At 47.7% G+C, this 22,896-nt stretch overlaps 1 protein-coding gene across 1 annotated transcript in view; it reads left to right on the plus strand.

Moving 5' to 3' along the window:
• Positions 1-22,896, plus strand: part of B4GALNT4 (beta-1,4-N-acetyl-galactosaminyltransferase 4) — a 910,917-nt gene that overhangs the window by 830,144 nt on the left and 57,877 nt on the right. The gene's annotated exons all lie outside the window — the stretch shown is intronic.

The following is a 22,896-nucleotide window of genomic DNA, read 5'->3' on the forward strand; positions in this document are numbered from 1 at the left end:
GTACTATGTCATTCAAGCTGAGAGTGGGGGCAAAGTGTCTAAAGGCACAGGGCACAGCTCTGAAGGCGTGTGCCACGCCATGCCTACTCACCATGACTTCCAACTATAGCAGCAGATGGGCCAGCTTCCTCCCTGTCAATGTGCCTGCCTGCCCTCTCTGGACCGGTAACTTACTCCTGTCTCCAGCATATCAAAACACTGTCAGAGCAGCTGTCTGCAGTGAGCGACTCCACAGACTGCAACTAAAGATACCAGCCCGAGGCAGTAGCCAGTATTTAACTGGCTCTGTCAGTGACTTCTTCGGTAAATTAAAGATAACGTGATGGTTAATGTTCCTAATGGATAGAGATATACATTTTGTCGATTGCAAGTTTTGACTCACTAGAAGCACAGAGTGTTAATTTGCCTGCTGCAAAGAAGGTACATTCTGCATATCACAAATACTATTTCATGTGGATAGTTCAGTGGGTAACTGCTTTTTCCACATAGATTTTTTTGTTACTTGTATTTTATAAATTACAATACTAATCTTCACACTCTACTCAATGCAACATAAACACAACCACATGCCAATCAGTACCACATAATTACAAGCCACATAATTACACTCTACGCAATGGAACGCAAATACACGCCACATAATACCACTCAGTTGCACATAATTACACATCACATAATTACACTCTGCTCAATGCAGCATAAATACACTCCACATAATACCACTCAGTGCCACATAATTACACGCCACATAATTACACCACTCAGTGCCACATAATTGCACGCCACATACCACTCAGTGCCATGTAATAACGAGCCACATAAATACACCCACATAATACTACTGAGTACCACAAATCACATGTCACAATTGCACTCTATTCAATGCAACATAAATACACTTGACATATTACCACTCAGTGCCACATAATTACACATCACATAATTACACTCTGCTCAATGCAACATAAATACACTCCACATAATACCACTCAGGGTGGCATAGTTACACGCCACAAAATTACACTCTACTCAATGCAACATAAATACACCCCACATACCACTCAGTACCATATAATACACTACTCTATACAACATAAATACACTCCACATAATACCACTGTGTCACATAATTACACGCAACATAATTACTCTCTTCTCAATGCAACATAAATACACTCCACATAAATGCACTCTATGCCACATACCACCAATCAACATAAATGCACTCCACACCATGACACAATTTCACTAAGCATAATTTCACTCAACACAACAGTTCCAGGCCACACAATTTAACTCCACACATTTCCAATACACACCACATAATTACACACCAAACAACCGATTTCAACTCCAGAATCCACAACGTACCTCTAATCCATCCCAATAGAGTGGCACCACCTGATCACCAAACATCACTCACCACCACCAATTTGCATCAGCGCACCACCTAAGCATCACCTGAACATCACTCAGTCTGCCCTCGGAATCTAGCATCTGTTGATTCTCCCCTAGTGTCTGTCCACTGCTCGTGTTCTAATGAAATTACTGTTTTCCAACCTCAACTCCCCCGTTATTTATGTCCCACTCCCCATAACAAAAAAAATTATAACAAACAAGCATGAGAACAGACAGGAAGAAGTTGCCAGCAGTGCAAGTACCAAAAAACTAGAAGACATTTTTATGTTAAAATCTTTTTTTAATCTGGTTATTCAGTTGTATATTATGTCGTCTTGGTTCGTATAAAGGTATCAAAAATGCCTAACACTTTTTATTATAACTTGTCAACATGATGCACAGCAGCCACAATGCTCTACAACATAGCCAAACGTTCTGGCTAAAAACATAAGGTCCCAAAGGCGAGACCTGTTGGCTACGCCAATGTTTGGCTCACTAGTGGCCGACAGTTCCCTTGAAAGGCCATCCCCTAGTGAATTTTGTGGCAAAATGATGTATTTGTTTAACTACAGTGATAGGCCCTCAACTAAAGATCAGAGGGATGCATATCTGGTTTGTCCAGATTTTTGCGCTGCCTTTTTTAGACCTGCAGGATCTAGAATATGGGCTGAAAAAACACCCATCTTTTTCATTGGTTCCTGTTGCTGTCCTTTAGAAATTATAGATTTTCATTGGTAAATACGCTGAGTAGTCCCTCCTTTTGGAATGTTGTATCCTCCCATGAGGACTGGCTCTCTTACATGTGTTCTTACTTTGCTGTATTCCTCACGACACTGCTTTTACGCTATTTTAAATTTTTAGCTTTTTTCCTCAGGACTCTTCTTTTATGTTATTTTACAAGTACCACAATGTGATGGGTTGGTAAAAAAAGCACCAAAACGTTAACAAGCGAGCATGTTATTGCAGGAAAGAAATATTGTTTTATTCAGGGAATGCATGCTACTCTGATGAGGGGTTGTCACATAGCCACATGAAGTTCACCTGGAGAAAAATATAGTTCTCTTTTTTTTTCTCTGCGCTCAGACCCTTTTCTGCAGCAGACAGCAAGAGATTGTAGAGTGTGGCTGCACGGTAAGTGCGTCCTGCATTCTTCAGGCTAGTTGAACTGGAAAAACAATGCAGATAAGAGCTGGATGCAAATTCACCAGGCGTTTTACCTTAAAGTAGCTGCAACATACAACTACCAGTAGGAGTTTTGCATCTCTTACGTGCAGTTTTTTGTACATTAACCTCACTATCGGCATATACCATTTCATTTACGTTTCCAATATATTGCCGGCGCATTCCTTCATCTGTTCGAAAAATGCTCTCAAATGATAGTTTGTGGGTTCTGAGGTTTCAGGAACTGCATTCTGAAGCACTCTCTCATGCATTCTATATACATACTGTGTAAATGTCACTTTATCACAGTTACAGAGTTAACATCGCAGGGTTTAGGAACTCATATTATCAGATTAAAACTCAAGCAGAAGTACCGTATTATCAGATTAAAACTGAAGCGCATGGGTAAAAACACATTGTCATTTACAACACCAATCGCTCTAACTCTTGCAAATTCAGGACTTATTACATTGCATTTTTTTTTTGTGGAGAGCTCTGAACTATTTGTCTGTCTAATAATTGCAGCATTTTACGTTCTTCTGCTTCACAGTGACTCATAGTATCCCAAGCGAAAAGAGTAGCTGCCAAGGTTCCAGATTACTTATGTGTAACATTTTCATAATTTCAGTGCAATAAAGAGTGACATTCAATGACTATGAGTGACACTTTCTCGTGAACAAAATCAAGCAATAAAGTCCAGGGAAACAGATAAGTATCTGAAATTACCCCCATTTGAGCAATGAGAAACTCTGAAGAAGATCTTGGAACTGCTGAAAAGCACAAGAAATGGAAGGGTGCTAACCTAGTGCCCTTGCAACCTGTTAGACCTGTCAGCCCTAGGGTGGTCTTACCCTGTTTTTTTCGCCCTTGCCTTGTTTTTTTTACCACCTTTTTCGTTGGACCTAGGTCTCTGGGCCCCTTACCACTGCCAATCACTGCTAAGGATCAGGTGCTCTCTCCTACCAACATGGCTGCCACAGGCCCCTGCTACTGTGGAGTGGCCTTTTTAAACCCACACTAGTAGTCAAGAGCAGGCTGGGACATTAGGACACAGTAACAATGCCATCCCACCTTTTCTCCCCATAGCCTAGACTGTGGAAGCTCCTGGAACCTTCCGGAATAGGGGAGGGGTTACACTTTGCCGCCTTGAGAGAGTGGTCACCTGACCTAGGGGTATTTAGGGAAAGGAGGGAAACCTGCTTGCCAGTTGGGGCATCACTGGACCTGGGGGAACCTCTGCAGGAGTTTAGGCGGTAGGGCCTAGGGGAGGAACCTTCACCACTGGAATTGACAGGGCCTAGGCACTGCTTTCTAAGTTAGGTGAGGGACTCTACCAAACCCACTGATCTGGCCCAGCATTGGGGAACGCAGGGAGCCGCCCCGAGTGAGCCAAAGGAACCATCCTGCCTCTGTGCCACCAACTCAACCCCCTCTTCTTACCCCCAAGAAACTACCCAAGAAGGGCGCAGAAACCATCCAGCGCCGCCGAGAAACACCTTCCTATAGTGAGGACTGCTGGGGGATCAACCAGGTAACAGCGCTGCCTCACCCAAGCGCTTCCCTGCTCGACCTGTGCCCCCCTAGGCTGTCCTGCCTCAGCTATCTTGCCCAGAACTGCTGGCTGCTGGGGCTGTCTGCCCTCTAGGCGCTCCCCGCACTAAGCGCTATAACCTCTGCGCTGTCCTGCATAAGCTGCCCTGAACTGCTGTTGAATGCCCCTAAAGCGCTGTACTACTCAGACTGCCTCTGTCTTCCAGGCGCTTGGTGCTGAAAATCGCTGGGCCCTTTGAGCGCTGAGACTCCCATGAGCTGTGCCCTTGAAGCGTCAAGCCCCTTAAGGGCTGTAACGGAATCACGCTGCATACCTGATTCACCACCGCAGCCCAGGTCTCCTCTGTGTGCCCCTTGAAGCGCTACTGCCTCAGAGAGCGCTGCTGTCGTCACTGCTGCGGCCCGGGGTGGCTGGCGCTGCCCTGCGCCGTCTGGGAGCAACCTGGGGCTTGTCGTCACCGCCGCAGCCCTGGCTCTTCGCTGGGGACGACCCCGTTGCTGCCTTCACCTCCGCGGCGACCCCCGGAGCCAGGAGAGGGCTGCCGCTGCCCTTTTGTGCTCCGCTGCAATTGGCAGCTGGCGGAGGCCGCGCTCAGATTGTCCCCGAGTGCCGCTCCCCCTTTCAAGCCGTGTCCCGGGCGGAAGGAGTACTACAGGGGCTCTGGACCAGCTCTACTCTCGGCTTGGGGCTCCCCGGAGAGTGTGACCCCCCCGACCGGCCCCCGCTGTGCCCCAAGGCAGAATTAGGCCGCGAAGGCCTCCCAGCGGCCGACAACACCAGAACCCTCCCTGGGGGAGTGCGGAGGTTCCAGGAAAACGCTCGCCTGCTAAGAAGCCTCCGCTGAGAAGAGAGGCAGCCCGCGACCGCCCCTCCCCACACAAGTCTGTAGATGGGCTCGGTAGGCCCCGGTTAACCCCTAATTGGCCGTTCGGGCTGAGGAACTAAGTAAGTGGGAAATTGTACCGCCCAACGCTGGACTGGGCCTGACACTGCTCAAGTTAACACTGTTTTAATCCCCTGAAGTGGCCTGTGACCTGTATACTGTTTTTGGTGCTAAAGTTAACCTCTGGCTAGGGGAGTGTTCTCTGCAACCTATCCCTGAGCAGGAAATGTGGTTGATGTTATTGATGTGCCATGCAAGTAGAGGTTCTTGTGTTTAAGGACCCATAAAGTGCTGTTTTTACTGAACCTGCTTAGATTAATGTTGATGCTATGCCTACATAATGAAATATTGCCTATGTCTCAAAGGAATGGTTTTCCTTATGCTTCTACAATGAAATGTTGCCTGAGTTCTCAAGGAATGGTTTTACCTATCCCTACACCATGAAATGTTGCCTGATGGGTTGAGGCTTAATTGATTACAATGAATTACTTCCCCTAAATGAGACAGAGCTAGATAAAAGAATCTTGTTTTAAAGCGACTAGCTGGTGTGGTGTCATTTTATTGTGTGCGTTCCCTGTCTGGGGGTGAGTGTGTGCTGCACTTCTGCTTTACACCTAGCTTTCGGGTGCCTTCCTGCTCACGCCAAGCTACCGCAGTGGAATTGGTGACCCCAGTTCTTACATAACCTGATCCACATATTATGCAGCAGGCGTATTAATCCTCTGAGCAATTTTATCTTGAGTGAAAACTGCCACTGGATAAAGCACTGATCTCGCTACAGCAGGAACATTTTCCAGCAGAGATAACTTGAAATGTTTATTGTTGCATGAAAATTCCTGGACACAGAAGGAATTCTGCAGCGTGCCGCAGAAGTTCCACAAGTGAAAAAACAAGTCCTTCTGTAGAGATTGTGTAAAGGGAGTACTCATAGAATTTTCTTTGAGACTTGTAGTAGTCAGGCATTACTCAGCAGTATTCATAGTAGGTACTGATATCTACCATTGGGGTCCCAAGGGCTCTCAAATTGGATATAAAAGTTAACAGTAAAAGGTTAAGCAGTCCAACCGTCGAAAAATACTCAATGTGGTGGTACAGGGTTTAGAAACTGAGAAACTATGCGATTCAAGTAAGTACAATCTACAGTATCAAGTGAGAGCTGCTCCTTTGACCACCAACAAATCTTTAGTTCATAAGCAGACAAGTGGGGCATTTAAAATTAGAAACCGTACCAAACAAGCATTAGAAATGCAATAAGTCTCGGATTTATTTGAGTTCGAGCTAATGGCATTGTAAATGGCAATATCTTTTAGCCATGTGTTATGGAGTGTATGCATGTGGTGTGTAGTGGAATTATGTGGGTTGGATTGGAATTGTAGCAATGGTGGCATGCTGCGCTTTAGATGAATATGTTTAAAAGTGCACCATACTGCGATTGCTACAATAGTTAATTGTGGATGAGTTAACAATTAATGTGTGCACTGATGGCTGGTGGTGTGTGTGCCTGTAGAAATTGTGCACTGATGGCTGGTGGTGTGTGTGCCTGGTGGAAGTATGCACTCCCGGCTGGTGGTGTGTATGCCTGGTAGAAGCGTTCACTGACGGCTGGTGGTGTGTGTGCCTGGTGAAAGCATGCACTGACGGCTGGTGGTGTGTGCCTGGTGAAAGCGTGCACTGACGGCTGGTGGTGTGTGTGTGTGTGCCTGGTAAAAGCGTGCACTGACGGCTAGTGGTGTGTGTGTGCCTTGTGAAAGCGTGCACTGACGGCTAGTGGTGTGTGTGCCTGGTGAAAGCATTCACTGACGGCTGGTGGTGTGTGTGTGCCCGGTGAAAGCGTGCACTGACGGCTGGTGGTGTGTGTGCCTGGTGAAAGCATGCACTGACGTCTGGTGGTATGTGCCTGGTGGAAGCGTGCACTGACGGCTGGTGGTGTTTGTGCCCGGTGAAAGCGTGCACTGACAGCTGGTGGTGTTTGTGCCCGGTGAAAGCGTGCACTGATGACTTATGGTGTCTGTGAAAGTGTGCACTGACGGTGTGGTTGTGTGTGTGGTTGTGTTTGTGGTTGTGTGTGTGGTTGTGTGTGTGGTTGTGTGTGTGGTTGTGTGTGTGGTTGTATGTGTGGTTGTATGTGTGGGTGGTTGTGTGTGGGGTTGTGTGGTGTTGTGTGTGTGGTGTGGTGTTGTGTGTGTGTGTGGTGTGTGTGTGTGGTGTGTGTGTATGTATGTGTGTGGTGTCTGTGTGGTGTGGTGTTGTGTATGTGTGTGTATAGTGTTGTATGTGTGTGTGTGGTGTGTGTGTGTGTGGGTGGTTAATTAGGAAGCTTCCTCACACTGACCTAGGTGAACTTGAGGATACCATCTTACACGGATGACCTAGCAATTCAGAATTATAAGTAGAGACAGTACACATTTGCAGAGCAAACAACTTTGTGCAGGCAACAATAACTTCTTCGATTCAAGCTGATTTTGGACACCATGCCAAAATTCTGTAGCTGTTACCTGAACTTCAAGGCACAAAGAACATTTGTATAAACATAAAATAGGAAAGAGGATTGACTCGGATAAACTATAGCTAGGTCAATATAATTATATTTCGCAAATGGTCAGTGGGCTCTAAAGGTCTTAATCGGACACAGAGTAGAGCGTATAACAGGAACAATGAAAATGGCAGGATGCTCGTCAGGAATGGTTGCATCAGCACATGTGGTGGAGCAGTTGTATGGCATGGCTGGGGGTTAGGAGGACATGGCTGCTCTTGGGTCGGAAGAGTGGCTTGTGTCAATTGCTGGTGACACATCCCCCCCGTTACTCCCCACCCCGGTCCCTGCCCCGCACAACGCCTTTTGATGTATTCTGGTTGGCGAGTGGCCCAGAACAAAGGAATCCAAGCCTGGGAAATGGCGGCCCCCTCTGACCCGTGTCGCCATGCGCCCCGCATGGGCTGGCACCTGTCGCGTAGTCTACGCCCTGTGAAGGCTTTCACTGCAGCATATGTCTGTCTGCCTGCCTGCCTTTCCCTCCCGAGGAGGGGGGCACCTCACTGGGTAGAGCGGGCTGGGGTGATGCCGACATTCTCAAGAGAAAGGCACAGCGAGTTGGAGGCTGCCAGGGGTTCGACCCAGGAACCCGATAAGCGGTTGAAAAATCCCCACAGCTTCTTGTTTGCATCGGGTCCTGCTCTCTTTTGACACTCTATGGTAGTCCTTGAATGTTTTCTGCTTGTGTTTCCTAGATTATTTCTGTTTTGCACCAAAACAACCACCCGCAATGTTACCTACCTCAGCACTCGATAAATGGCACGTATGATCTGTTTAAAGGACAGATTACATACCTGCTGCTGCAGGACAGACTTCTAGTGTGGGCAAAGCACTAATCACTCACCCTCCACCCAAAATGATTTCACAGCATCAAACTGAAGTTGGATCACCGGCATGAAATTAAACGAAGCTTCCAGAGCACGCGCTCCATCACCGTCTTCCACAAGCACCATTCTCGTAGCAATGCAAGTACAGCAGACCGATCATATTATGGTAGTATGGACGATGGGTGGCCTCCTTTGAAGTGCTGACAGGAGAGAGCATGGTGTATACTGAAAAAAAAATAGCACTGTGGTGTTATTCGAAAGGGCAAGGCGAATTGAAGGCCTGGGTATGGGTTAGTCTTAAGTTTAGATTTAGGATTGTAGCATGAGTGAGAGTGTCTTGTATTTTCACCATGAAGAGTCACATTAAAAAAGTCATGGTTAGTTGAAGGTGCATTTGACTGATGCAGGGGTATTATTGCTGTCATTTCTGAAACTAAGAGAGGGACAATCACTGGCTCTGCTCAGTTTGCAGCCATTTGGCCCCGTTGGCGCTCTCCGCAGAAGTGGAAAACCCACGGCTTCTCTGACACGTCAGTGGTGGTGGGAAATCTCCCGCTGACTAGACGTCAGGCATATGTGAACTGCCTTCAGCAAGCAAGACTCATCTAGCTAACTGTGGGCGAAAGAAAGTAAGCAACATCAAAGAAATACTTCTTGACTTAACGAAAACCAAGAAAACAACCAGTTTTTAAGGGAAATTTATCCCAAAAATGTTTTATCATTTTAACGATAATAATGGTGTGTACTTTAAAAAAATAGCACTGTGGTGTTAATTGAAAGGGCAAGGCGAATTGAAGGCCTGGGTATGGGTTAGTCCTAAGTTTAGATTTAGGATTGTAGCATGAGTGACAGTTTCTTGTATTTTCACCATGAAGAGTCACATTAAAAAAGTCATGGTTGGTTGTGATCACTTTCGCGACCGCTTTGATGTTCTCTGTGGCCGCGCGGCTCACTGAGAGCATCAAAGCGGCCGCGAAGTGACCAGCAGGCTGACAAATGGTGCACGCGCACATGCATTGTACCCGATCCGCCTGCTTTGGGAGCACTTTCAGAAGCCCCACTAAATATCTCGCAAAGCATCGCGTACGCGATACCTTAGGCGAGAACTAAAAACAGTTGTGATTAAGCCCATCATGATCTCCATCACACTGCCCGAAGCTGCAAAAATGACTAGTCACTGTCGGTGACACTGGGCTGCCACCAGAACCGCCCCTGCAAGAATTCAACTACTAGCACAGGAAGGAAGAAACTACAGGCCATGTGACATGGTGTTGCATCTGAGGTAGCAGCCGTGGCAGGGTCTCAGTTGTTTACAATACAATCAACTGAGCCCAGCCCGCTGCAGCACAGCTCCCAAGGTGAGAGCAATTCGGAGTTGCAGGCTGCTATAACTTATAATACTGCTGTTTAATCAACGTGTTCGCCAGTTTATTAGCACAGACCTAATTAGGTGGCTAGTACCAGTTTTGCAGCACCGTCTGCACAGAACTCACTGCACTGCTGTAATGAGGCTCTGACGGTCAGAGTGTGAGTAGTATGAAAGCAAAAATGCATGAATAATGCATTTTAGTGCTGTGTTGCAGACCATCACACTAAAATGTGTTAGTCTTATTCCTGATGCGTGGTACTTGGCAGGGCTGAAACGCTGTTTGTTACTAGCTTCACAAACTCATTTGAGTCCAGCCAACTATTCCTAAAGTGCACCTGATGTCTGTAGCATTAATAGAAATACATACTTCCCAATCCTGTCTGTCTGATGGATACTTCTAACCGCAGATTCCTCACCTTCCTCAGCCGTCAAACTGGAACCTGAGAATTCTTCTAGCTGTGCACCCTCTTGCCAAAACTGGCACTGTATGGCTCTGCAGTGAGTCCATATGGCCCAATTAGTGCCAGAGTGGAGCCACATATTACTACCACCCCTACACACTAACGTAAGTACCTTTATTGCCACACCCTATAACTCGGATCCGAAAGGTTGCGCCCAATTTTGTCAATCTTCTGATGTCACCAAAAACTTTTCAGTGTTTTAGGGAACAATATTCCCATCCAAAACAAAAGGATTCAAGCTGTGTTAATACTGATGGAAGCAGATATCAGTCACAGAACAAGGCGTGCCTTTGGTGTTAGGCTCAGACCACAGCTCCAAGTAGTGTGACAAGTATACCCTCAGGTACGACAAGTCCATTCTGGACTGTTCCACTTCACAGGCCCAATGGCAGTCTCTGTCTCAAGACTGCTCCTACGAAAAGTCTACTCCCCGCTCAAAATCTTGTAGAAAGTCAAAGTCTAGGCCTATGTTTTGTGAACCCCCTCAAAGCGAAGGGTGCCCCTGGAAAGATTTCCTTAGTCCCAAAGGGATATTGCTCATCTCACCCTTTTCATAGGAAAGGAAAACAGACCGGTGAAAACGCTGATTTAAATGACTAGTTTTTCTCTCTGTTCCATATGACCAGTTAGGCTTATCCAGATCCAAAGTTTTATAAGCAAAACCACCCTGCAGTGGTTATTTGTAACTGCATTGACCCTTACCCTGACACTTGAAAGCAGTAGACACACAGCAGTTGGTGTTTTATGGGAAATGGTTATTTATTACATACAATCAGCGCACACATTTTGTGTATCAGAATGATAGAAATTATTATAGTAATCTCAGCAGCAACATTCTAAAATAAGATGAACATTAGAAAAGTCCTAAGCATTTTATACCTATATCTGTATTATCTATTATAGTGCACATCTCTATGATAATTGGTCCAGTTTCTGCGTAACATCTATATCTATATTATCTATTTATAGCTCACATCTCTATCTATCTATATTATCAGCCTCATGGTTAATGTATATTGTATTAGCAATTAACTGTTGTTGTGGCCATCTCTAAATTGGAAGATGCGGTCCGCCTGGGTGCCAGTAGGTGTTATTAGACAGAGGTGTGCTTTGACAAAGGTATGAATAAAAGCCCCTCTACCCCGGCAGACTATGAGGCATTGTATTGCCAAAGCATAAATACTACGAGTCAAAGACTATACTGTATGTATTTTGAATTTGGTGCTCACACATTAGGTGTGCAGCCTCACTTTATTATAGGTTTTTACAAGGAGTGGCACGAATGGGATTGGTCCCCGTGTGGTCCTGAAGAAGAGGTTTAGGGTATACCTTGAAACATGTTGACCGAATATTAGGGACAGTATACAGATAGGTTATATCTTTTACCTACTATTTAACCCCTTTTTATCCTTACCAACTAGGAGCGAGAATAAAATATTAGTTCACTAGCTAGGTATTTTTACCATCACTTTCACCACTCCACGAGCACTGCACTACACATTTCTTCACAAAAAAGTGCTCCTATGTAGTTCCGCAAGTCGCAGCATGCCCCAAGCAGCAGCTGTTAGGGATGGCCCAATGATGAAGCATGTCACCTAGAGGTAACCCTTGGTGAGTGAGGGGGACTCAAGAAAATAGTTTTCTTTTCTTTAAACAGGAGTCTTGTTTTTTCGTGCATTCAGCGGAATCCCCATTACCTTGATCTGAAAGAAACAGGTTTGTATTAGATTCCTTACCTTCGAATATCCCCAGGCGTCAGACTTAATCCAAAAACTTTTGCGTAGCAGTACCCTTGCGCATCGGTAGGCATCGTCTGCGGCTCCACGACTGCCGTCGTTGGCGCCAGGATGACGTCACCGAAGTACTTAGACGCCGCCCTCGCACGCTGATGTCCCGCAAGCGCCTCGAGCTCCGGCAGTCGGCCCGCGCCGTTCGAGGTCCCGGTCCGGAATGAGATCGAGGGACCGGTCGTGGGGCCGGAGTCATCACAGCTTGGAGAGTCGACACCACTCCTCGGGCTCCAAGTCCTCAGATAAGAGGCACAAGAAGTCGAAGAAGCGACATCGCTCTTCTGACTCTCCCGACGCTAGCGCGATGCAGCCAGGGGTTCGGGCGACACCGCCCATGCCGCTCCGCCGAAGCTGCAGGATTCTCGGCCTGCTCCATACCCGCCGGTCCCTGGGCAGAACGCAACGCCGGAGTAGATCAATGCCTTCCTCACGGCCTTAAGGTCGCTCACTCCTCCGTCGGGTTCCACGTCGCCTTCGGGCCCACGGTCCAGACTGGGAGCCCAAGCGGGCCGGGAGCTTTGCCCCCGGCGCCGTCGGGTGCTTCGGCCCCGGCGCCGACGGCAACTTTGGTCCCGACGCCGCAGGGCCTCGATGGATCCGGGTCGTCGCCGGTCCACCTTACGACCCCGCCGGCGCTGGCCCGAGGTTGTCGTCCCCGGACGACGTTGTCCCCGGTCCCCCCCTCGACCCGGTTCTGACGCCGGAGTGGCGCCGCTCGACGCCGCATTCGACGTTGAGAGAAGACTTTTTCTTCTAAGATCCGCCCCCATCATTTGACCCTGAGTACCAGGAGATGGGTGGCGAGGCGGATTGGGAGGGGTATGAGGAACCTTTGGCACGTGAGTGCCAGTCTCATCAGGACTGGGCAGGTGAGCTACGGGATGCCAGTGGTTTGGACACTTCACCAGACACTGGTTTTGTTTCCCCTCCTAACGTGGCTACGGAGGAGGGGGCTGCCTATAGTGTGGTGTTGACGAGTGCAGCCGTCGCGGCCGTGAGGACTAACCTCCTCACTGAGGTCCTTAAACCGCAAGCAAGCTCTTAGGAGCCTCTGTTGCCGTTTAATGAGGCCTTGTCTGACGTTCTTCTGGGCACTTGGTCTAGGCCCGCTACAGGTCCCCCTGTGGATAGGAATATGGCCAGAAGCCGGGACAGGGCACCCCACTGCAGAGAGCCTGGTCATACAGGCTTCTAACTCCCAGACCGCATTTCCGACGGCTTCCCACAATAGGAATCCAAGAGGTACGAACAGTATGGTAAGAATATGTTCTCACTGAGTTTGGGGTTGCGGTCAGTTAACACTGCGTGCCTCTTGGGCCGTTATTCCCACTCTCTGTGGGACACGGTCGCGGACGTGCTGCCACAATGTCTGGAGGAGGCTCGGACTAAACTCTCCCAAGCCCTTGCGGAGGGTCGAGATGCGGCCCGGTATTCCATCCGGTGTGGTCTGGATACAACGGACTCGCTAGGCAGAGCGATGGCAACGACGGTGGCGATTCGTCACCTCGCCTGGCTGAGGTCCGCCAACTTTTCGGCTGATGTCCAAAACGCCCTTATGGATATGCCGTTTGATGCCCGTCGCCTCTTTGGCACAAGGCAGACAGTGTGCTTAAGCGCTTTAAGGACTCCAGGGCTACGGCCAAGTCCTTGGGCCTGTCTGCCCCGCCATCAAACTGCTGCCTTTTGCTCCTTTCGTGGCCAAGGAAGAGGCGCCCCAAAGCATCCTGCCAGCCACGGGCCGCAGACTAACATCCAGCGCGGTGGCGAACGTGGTAACCGCTGTGGCGGTGCCCGGGGACAACGGCGAGGCCAGTCCACATCCACCCCCGCAGCATCTGCCTCAAAGCCCTCCTAGTCTGAGCTTTCAGGCCCACGTGACGCCAGTGGGGGGCAGGGTTCGCCATCACCTCCTCCACTGACACAACATTACATCGGACAGGTGGGTGCTGCAAATCGTCTGAAGGGGCTACTCCCTCCCCTTCGAGGCGACCCCTCCAGCCATGCCATAGCAGTACCACTGCGTGTCGGGGGATCACTTGAATCTTCTGCGAGTGGAAGTTACGGCCCTCTTGGCCAAGGGGGCCATCGAGCACGTTCCTGGGCCAGAAGTAGGGTGTGGTTGTTACTCCCACAACTTTCTGGTTCCCAAAGGGCAAAGGGGGCCTACGCCCTATCTTGGACCTGCGGAAGGTCAACGGCTTCCTCCGGAAGGAGAGGTTCAAGATGCTGACACTGGCTCAGTTCTTAGCTGCCCTGGTCCCGGGAGACTGGATGGTAGCGTTGGACTTGCAGGACGCTTATTTTTACATCCCAGTCCTACCAGCCCACCGGTGCTACCTGCAGTTCACGGTAGGCCACGAGCACTTTCAGTTTACTGTGCTCTCCTTTTGCCTTACCTGCGCCCCACGGGTTTTCACGAAAGTGATGGCGTTGGTCGCAGCTCATCTACGCAGGTTAGGGGTTTCAGTCTTCCCCTACCTCGATGACTGGTTGTTGAAGGCGGGCTCGCCCCAGACAGTCCTCAGCCACCTCCAGACTACGGCCGACCTCCTGCACCTGCTGGGGTGCTCCATCAATGTGCGAAGTCACACCTGTATCCCTCTCAGAAGCTCCTCTTCATCGGAGCGGTTCTAGACTTGGCACAGTTTCGGGTTTATCCTCCCGAACAGCGGGTTCGGGATATTCAGGCTCTGATTCCGATCTTTCAGCCGTTATCCTGAGTCTTGGTCAGGTTGACGCTGCGGCTTTTGGGGCTGATGGCCTCCTGCATCCTTCTGGTGCATCACGCCAGGTGGTGGATGCGGCTCTGCAGTGGGACCTGAAGTTTCAGTGGGCCCTGCATCAGGGCAACTTATCCGACCATGTCTTGATCTCGGAGGGCACTGCAAGACAGTTGCAGTGGTGGCTCACGGACGGCGATTGGGTCAGCAGCAGATCCCTCTCCCTACCCCAACCGGAGCACGTAGATGTGACGGACGCGTCCCTCCAGGGCTGGGGGGACCACATGAAGAGGTGGATATCAGAGGTCTCTGGTCTCCGGCGGAGTCCCGGCTCCACATCAACCTTCTGGAGCTGTGGGCGATCCGGCTTGCACTGAAGGCATTCCTCCTCTCTGTCCGGGGGAGTGTAGTGCAGGTGTTCACGGACAACACCACCGCCATGTGGTATTGCAACAACCAGGGCGGGGTGCGGTCGTGGACCCTATGCCAGGAGGCTCTGCGCCTCTGGCGGTGGCTGGAACATCAGGGCGTGACCCTGGTGGTTCAACACCTGGCAGGTTCCCTGAACGCCAGGGCGGACAAACTCAGCCGTCTGTGCATGATGGATCGCGAATGGCGTTTGAACTCGGTCGTGGCGCAAGGCCTCTTTCAGCAGTGGGGAGAGCCTTGGTTAGATCTATTCGCCACAGAAGAGAACGCGCAATGTCATCAGTTCTGCACGTTGGAATTTCCAAGGCGGCACTCGCTCGGAGACAGTTTTCGTAGCGAGTGGAGTTGCGGTCTGTTGTACGCCTTTCCGCCTATACCACTTCTGCCCAGAGTGCTGAAGAAGATCAGACGCGACCAGGCCCAAGTCATACTTGTGGCTCCGGACTGGGCACGAAGATACTGGTATCCCAAGCTACTCAGCATGTCTGTCGATTCCCCGATTCGTCTGCCCCTTCAGGAGGACCTTCTGTCGCAGCAGCAGGGGACGGTCCTCCACCAGAACCTGTCCAGTCTCCACTTACATGCGTGGAGATTGAAAGGCGGCAGTTGAGGCCATTTGACTTGCCTCCTGAAGTCTGTAATGTGATTCTGGCAGCCAGGCTTCCCTCCACAAAATCGGTAAACGCCTGCAGGTAGAACTAATTTGTGGCATGGTGCACAGCAAAGGCTTTGGATCCCCTTTCTGCCCCTCTTTCAGAGGTTCTCCTCTATCTTCTTTTCTTGCCCAGCAGGGCTCTGATCTGGGCACTCAGAAGAGCTACCTCTCGGCCATTTCCACCTTCTTAAAGCTCCCTGATCAGCCCTCATTGTTCATGTCCCCAGTTGTAAATAGGTTTTTGAAGGGCATCACTCATATGTTTCCTCCTGTTCCTTTCGTGATGCCTCAGTGGGACTTGAACCTTGTTCTGACTTATCTGATGTGCGTTCCCTTCGAGCCACTTTATAATTGTCCTCTTCGCCTCCTAACTCTTAAGACTGCATTCCTGGTTGCCATCACCTCTGCCAGGAGAGTGAGTGAGCTCCAGGCCCTTTTTTTTAAACCTCCTTTCCTTTCTGTCCATCCGGACAAAGTTGTGTTGCGTTCGCGACCCTCTTTCCTGCCTCAGGTAGTCACAGCCTTCCACATCGGGCAGTCCATCACCTTGCCCACCTTCTTTCCGCCTCCGCATCCCTCTAAAGAGGCAGAGCGGCTCCACCGTCTGGACCCAAAACATGCACTCTCATTCTATTTGGATCGCACACGCCAGTTCTGGGTGGATGACCAACTCTTTGTTGGTTACGTGGGCGCTAAGAAAGGTCGGGCGGTGCACAAGCGGACCATCTCTTGGTGGGTCGTGTTGTGCATCAAGGTATGCTACTCTTTGGCTAAAAAGGAGCCTCCTGTTGGGCTGACGGCCCATTCCACTCGGGCCACGGTGGCTACTACTGCAGCTACGTGGGCCTCGCTGCACACGTTCGCAAGACACTACTGCCTGGACAGCCAAATGCAGAGGCATGGCTTCTTTGGCCGTTCCATCCTCCAGGACTTTCTGGTGTGATTATTGGTTCGCAGACCCACCACCGGGGTTGGTATTGCTGGGGTATCTATTCTAAGGTAATGCATCTAATACTAACCTGTTTCTTTCAGATGCTCAAGTTACTTACCTTGGGTAACGATATATCTGTAAAAAACAGTAGTTAGTATTCGATTCCTTACGGCCCCACCCATCCTCCCCGTTCTGCGAACCGATATCTAGGGTTAAGGTCATCCTCTTTCAGGGCCCTAGTTTCATGGCACCAGGGTTAGTTTTTATCATAGCTCAGCGTTTCTGGCGCGGAAAAGCTGTGTATAAGAACTGACGTCAACGCGTGAGGGCGGCGTCTAAGTACTCCGGCGACGTCATCCCGGCGCCGACGACGGACGCGGAGCCGCAGACGACGCCTGCCGACGCGCAGGGGTACTGCTACGCAAAAGTTTCTGGATCCAGTCTGACGCCTGGGGATATTCTAAGGTAAGGAATCTAATACTAACTACTGTTTCTTACAGATATATTGTTACCGAAGGTAAGTAACTTGTGCATAAGGTTGTAAGCTACAGTTTGGCACACTGTCATCTGCAATTTATTTGAAGTGCTCTACGTCTGAGGGTGTGGAAGGAGAAAGTTTACGGAACAGCTTAGCGCATATGGGTGACACTTAAATGTGGCTTTGCTTAGTCTCTTTTGGGGTGATGCATATTCACAGCATAGCCACATTGTTGGGGGCACTTCTTCAGAATTCTCAAGATAAAGTCTGGCACCATGGGATGTTCATAAACTCTAAAGCCAAGGAATCTATGGTTAGATAGAGTACCAACTAGAAAGAGTGTTATTAAAGGGCTACAACTGATGGGGCAATATTTTTAACCCCTTCGCTGCTGATGACGAGCTCAGCTCGTCATCAGCCACGGTTGGCGTGTGCTGATGACGAGCTGAGCTCGTCATGTAACGCGGTATTTTTAAAAATGCCGCACAGCGCAAAAATCACCGCAGCAGCGATGCGGTGAAATAATATTAAGGACACATTATTAATGTTGGACAATATTTTTGTAGACAATAGAGGGAAATACAAAAGTGATTCTGTCATCTTTGTATAAGACATCATTATTAGAATCCCACAGTGATATTTTATGAGATATTTATACACGCACACACACACACACACCCACACACACACACACATATATATATATATCTCCAGGTGGTAGTTATAGTTAAGACCGAGTTTCCATAGGAAAAGCGTTTTTGTTTTGCTAATAACTTTGGGGCCAAATATTTACGAAATATTAGAAACTAGTTTGCCACTCACTTCAGGTGCTGTCTGGAAAGTTTCGGGGTGATTGGTCAAGCGGGTGCTGAGAAAAAGGGGGGTAAAAAACGCGTTTTCGCCATGTAATTTCCTATAGTAGGGATTTTAGACACGACTACAGGACATGCGGTGCTTTCAATAAGGAGCTGTAGAGGGCAAAACGTTCCAGATTACCCTCCAATCATCATCATTTATTCAAACAACAAAGAGCTGGCACTAATGGTCACCGTCTCAAATTTTTGTGTTTAAAGGATTGATATGGGTGGAATATTCTTATCTTTACCCAAAACCAGCTGCTCATTTACACAGTCCGACCTAATCGTCTGTGCCCACTTGATTAATATTTTAAAACCGAGACGAAAAGAAAAGTGGTCAGTCAAGTCACTCAACATACAACATACCCACTCTAATTAAGTGTATGTGTACTATAAAGAAAAATGTGTAGAGAAATGAGAAAGTATCTCACGTGTGCACCACCAGAGGAGCTACTGGTAGGTTCTCACCAGTTTGCCCACGTTTTTATCATCATTGATAACTTTCTCAAACAAAACAGAAGGTTGTGTCCAGTGCAAGAAAGGTGTTGAGAAAAAACATACAATAAAGACCTCGTGGAAAAAATGACACACAAAGTCTCTAATAAAAATGAGCTAAACTCACTCACATACTTGTAACTTTTAGTTACCCATATCAACCCTTTATACACAATAATTTGAAAAGGTGCCCATTAGTGCCATATCTTTGTTGTTAGAATATATGACTACAGGCCAGACAGCTGAATGGAATTACAGCAAATTTGACAAAGTTGGATCTTGGTCCAGAAAGATATGTTTTTGTAATTTGGTGTGAATCTGTTCAGTAGTTTTGGAGTTATTAAAGAAAAAAGATTTATGTATATCTACGGATGCCGATCCACACACCAACAGCAATGCTGTGATTCGCTGGCTACAAACTGCAACCCGACCCCATGGGACTGATAGAGGGGTCTGTGAACCCCCCTCCAGGAAAGAAATTGCGAAAATATGGGTTTTTTTTGCACACGCAAGGGTCCACTGTGGTGTGCAGCCCAGTGTGAATCGCAGTGGATCTATACGGCAATTTAAAAAAGCACATACACTCACTAACAGACCCACTCACATACTCTCATACAACCACTCACATACCCATACAGCCGCTCACCCGCCGACTCACAGAACCAGTCACACACCCATTCACAAACCCACAAACCTACTCTCTCACCTATATAGCCACTCACTGACCCACAAAACCACACACACCTACAAAGCCACTCATATACCCACTCACAGATGACCCACACCCCCACTCACACATACATACAGCTCCTCAGACACCCACTCACAGACCCCAAAAAAACACTCACACCCACTCACAGACCCACACACAGAACCACTCAGCAACTCATGAATCCACTCATACTCATACAGCCACTTGCAGACTCACAAAATCATTCACACATCCACTCACAGACCCACACAGCCACTCACACACCCTCTCAGAGACCCACAAAACCACTCACACAACCACACACAACCACTCACACACCCAAGAACACACTTACTTTACACACTCACACAACCTCATATACAGCCATTCACAGACCCACAAATCCACTCACACCCCCCCTCCCACAGACCCACATACCCATTCAACTACTCCCCCCCCCCCCCCCCCATACAGCCACTCACACACCCAGGTTAAAGGAACGTTATAGCTAGGAAATAGCATTAACCCCTTCGATGTTCATGACGAGCTCAGCTCGTCATGAGGTACACCTCTTGTACACTCATGACAAGCTGAGCTCGTCATGAACAATGGGAATTGATGTTGGTCAGCGCACAGGGTAAAATCTGCACCGCACCGATGGTGTTAAAAAACATAGAAATTCACTGAAAAGACAAAGGAACTGGGACGTTATAGTTAGGAAATGGCATTCAAAAACCATAGGAACTCATCAAAACCCGCAAGATTACAGGGAGGTTATCGTTAGATTCAGATTTTACCATGGCATCTTCAATGACATAATTGATGATATCACTGCAATATTTGTAGTGAAATTATTGATGAGAAAACTGTGCATAGCGGGTGCACAAGTTATAGTTACCTTGGGGCCCGAGTTTTAGTTACTTGAGATAACAACTATAATTGTTGAATTTGTATGGTTTTGTGTGTGTAAAATTTGAGCCAAACGATAACATCCCTGTAAACTTTATTTTTGTTTAGGTGAGTTTTTTAAATTCTGTTTCCCAACTACAACGTCCCTGTAACCTTTGTTCTTTCCAGTAAATATATGAATATATACATATCCAAAATACTGTCTCATCCCTTTTGCTCTGTTTCTGGCTTAGGATATAAAATGGTGTGGTGCTCTCAAGAAATTATGGTACATGTGCATTGATGTCCTAATTCCTTGCATGAGCAAGCTCCATATCTGGTAGTTCTTTCAGTGTTCTCATTAATGTTACTTCATTTCAACACCTCCAGTGAAGGACTGCATTCCCACAAACATTTTTAAGAATGTGAAAATCAGAGGATTTTGCAGCCATCCTCTAATGGCTGCCTCAGGGTAGGAACCAGCTCATACTCTTTTCCTCAGGCAGACAGCACAATACTTCCTATCCTCTCCCCAAGCTGAAACCAACTGCACATAATCACCAGCATGATTAAAGTACCCTATTGGAGCCCTTTAAAGTGAAAGACTGTCCCTTTGCCTCTAACGCCAGCTCTCCACCACCGCATTCAGATTTTTTGACTTCACATGACAACTTCCAGAAATTCTCGGTCTAACATTCTTTGTTGCCACTTCTGGGTCATTGTCACTAGCTGTCTATAGTTTCTGGTATAGGGTCATGGGCTTGTGGTGTATGGGTTAGGGGCATAGGGCTAATTCCTATGGTTACATTTGTTTATTGTTGCAGTTAAAAATGTGTTTAATTTCCAGTGTGTTCAGTATTGCAATATTTTAGTCTAGCTGTACGAGAAATATAAAGTGTTGTATTTCACAACAATAATGCATTTAAATTATTTGAATGGAATGCACTTCCATTTTGTAATAATGCCATTAGAATTCTTAAAAGCAATGGTATTTGTCAATAAAAAAATCAAATTTAACAAGTTCCAGTTTAGCAAGTGTAGCACTTGTAGCTCTCGCCCAGGTGCAAGGTCTGCCAAACTAGATGTTTTTGTAGAGGATGAACACTTTTGGGAGTTAAACTTCTCATAGATATGGCATTTGTACTTCCCCCTCCCTTGCCATTTCATATTTCTCCCAGTATAAGGAGAAACATAGAAGTTTGTCACAGCATAAGATTTTTATCTTTTTACATTTTAATAAACTGTATGCACGTGTTGTTCTGCCTGTACCTGACCTTGTCCAATAGATTACTTCAATCACAATTCTTAATTTCTGTCCACAGGTGCTCAAGTTTATATTCAGAGTATGTGATCTCTTTCACTTTTCACTTTCAGTCTGTGATTATTTTTTCTCATTTTTGACGGCCAGGATTCTTGGTCAATCCATTGGCTTCTTGATTCTTGCACACAGGTCTGTGGATCCTGACCATACCATTTCTAAGTAATGAATGTTCTGTTTCAGTATACTAATTCAACACTAATCCTCTATGGGTCCCGGAGTAGCGTGCTACTCGCGGAAAAAGCGTTTTGATGCCTCGTCAGGGGTAGTGAGCGCTATATAAATGCAATTACAATACAATACAATCTATCTGCGGATTCCTCAACTTTAGAATATCCTGTGTGCCAGCTTGGAATGGAAGGTTTGCGATAGCTCTCCCATGACTATAGGGGGCGCTGACTTCAACATGGCTATGCTTGAGACCGTGTGTGACATCACTGGATCCATGAAGCACCCCTGTTGCCATGCTGACGTCAGTTCCCTTTCTTCCACCCCTTTGACATGTAAAAATTTTTCAAACTCTCCATAGGGAATAGCCATATTTTTAAGGATTTCTACGTTCAAAGTGCAGTTTTCAACAGAATGTCACCACAACAAAAATCTGGTTTTGAGCCGTGCAAAGGCTGCAACTGTCAGATCTATTGCTGACCTGTATAACATCATCTTTAGCGCTTAGGTCAGACCATGATGTTGATGCCTGTTCCAGCTGTCGGAGATTAATCTGAAGGCCCTGAAGGAAGAGAGGAGCCAAGCTTTTCATGACAAGGTCCAGGGATGAGAAGAACAGTCGTTGTGAATCTCGGCCGAGATCCAGAACACTGTTGTCACATTCTTCTAAGTCAACAAAAAGAAACACGTCAAGAAGCCACGTAATGAGCCTCAACGTTGACCATCCAAAGACAAATCGCCAAAGTCAGTGTCTCCGCAACCGAACTCTGGGGAGGACCTGCAAGAGGTCATGCCAATTCCATCTCTGGCTCCACTACAAGCATTGCCTTTGATACCGGCACCTCTTATGACTCCACCTGTGGTATCGAACACAACGCTGGCTTTGAATCCAGTACCTCCACCTCAAAAGAGCAAGTGTACCCAGCTTTTACAACTCCAGGTACTGATCCCAGTCATTCCCTGAACGCTATGTACAGTATTTTTAATAGGTGATGGTCCCATCTTGCAGGGCCCATGGGTCTTCTAAATTACTCCCTGGGAGGTTTAACAACGCCTTAACAGAAACCGGTCCAAATGCCATTCATGCCGGTGGCCCACATACCCTGGTCGACCTTTGGCGCAGATGGAAAATCCCGAAAGAGGATATCCTTTACGTAAATATGCAGATTGCAGGGGTTTCACCGGTACCCCCAAACAACACAGCTCGTTCCAACCACTTCTTCACCAGCGTCTCCTGCTTCGACCCTGGTGCCATTATTGCCATCGCCACCGCTACCAACGTCACCGACATC

The sequence above is a fragment of the Lissotriton vulgaris genome, chromosome 2_1 (assembly GCF_964263255.1).
Source record: "Lissotriton vulgaris chromosome 2_1, aLisVul1.2, whole genome shotgun sequence".
Taxonomy (NCBI): Eukaryota; Metazoa; Chordata; class Amphibia; order Caudata; family Salamandridae; genus Lissotriton; species Lissotriton vulgaris.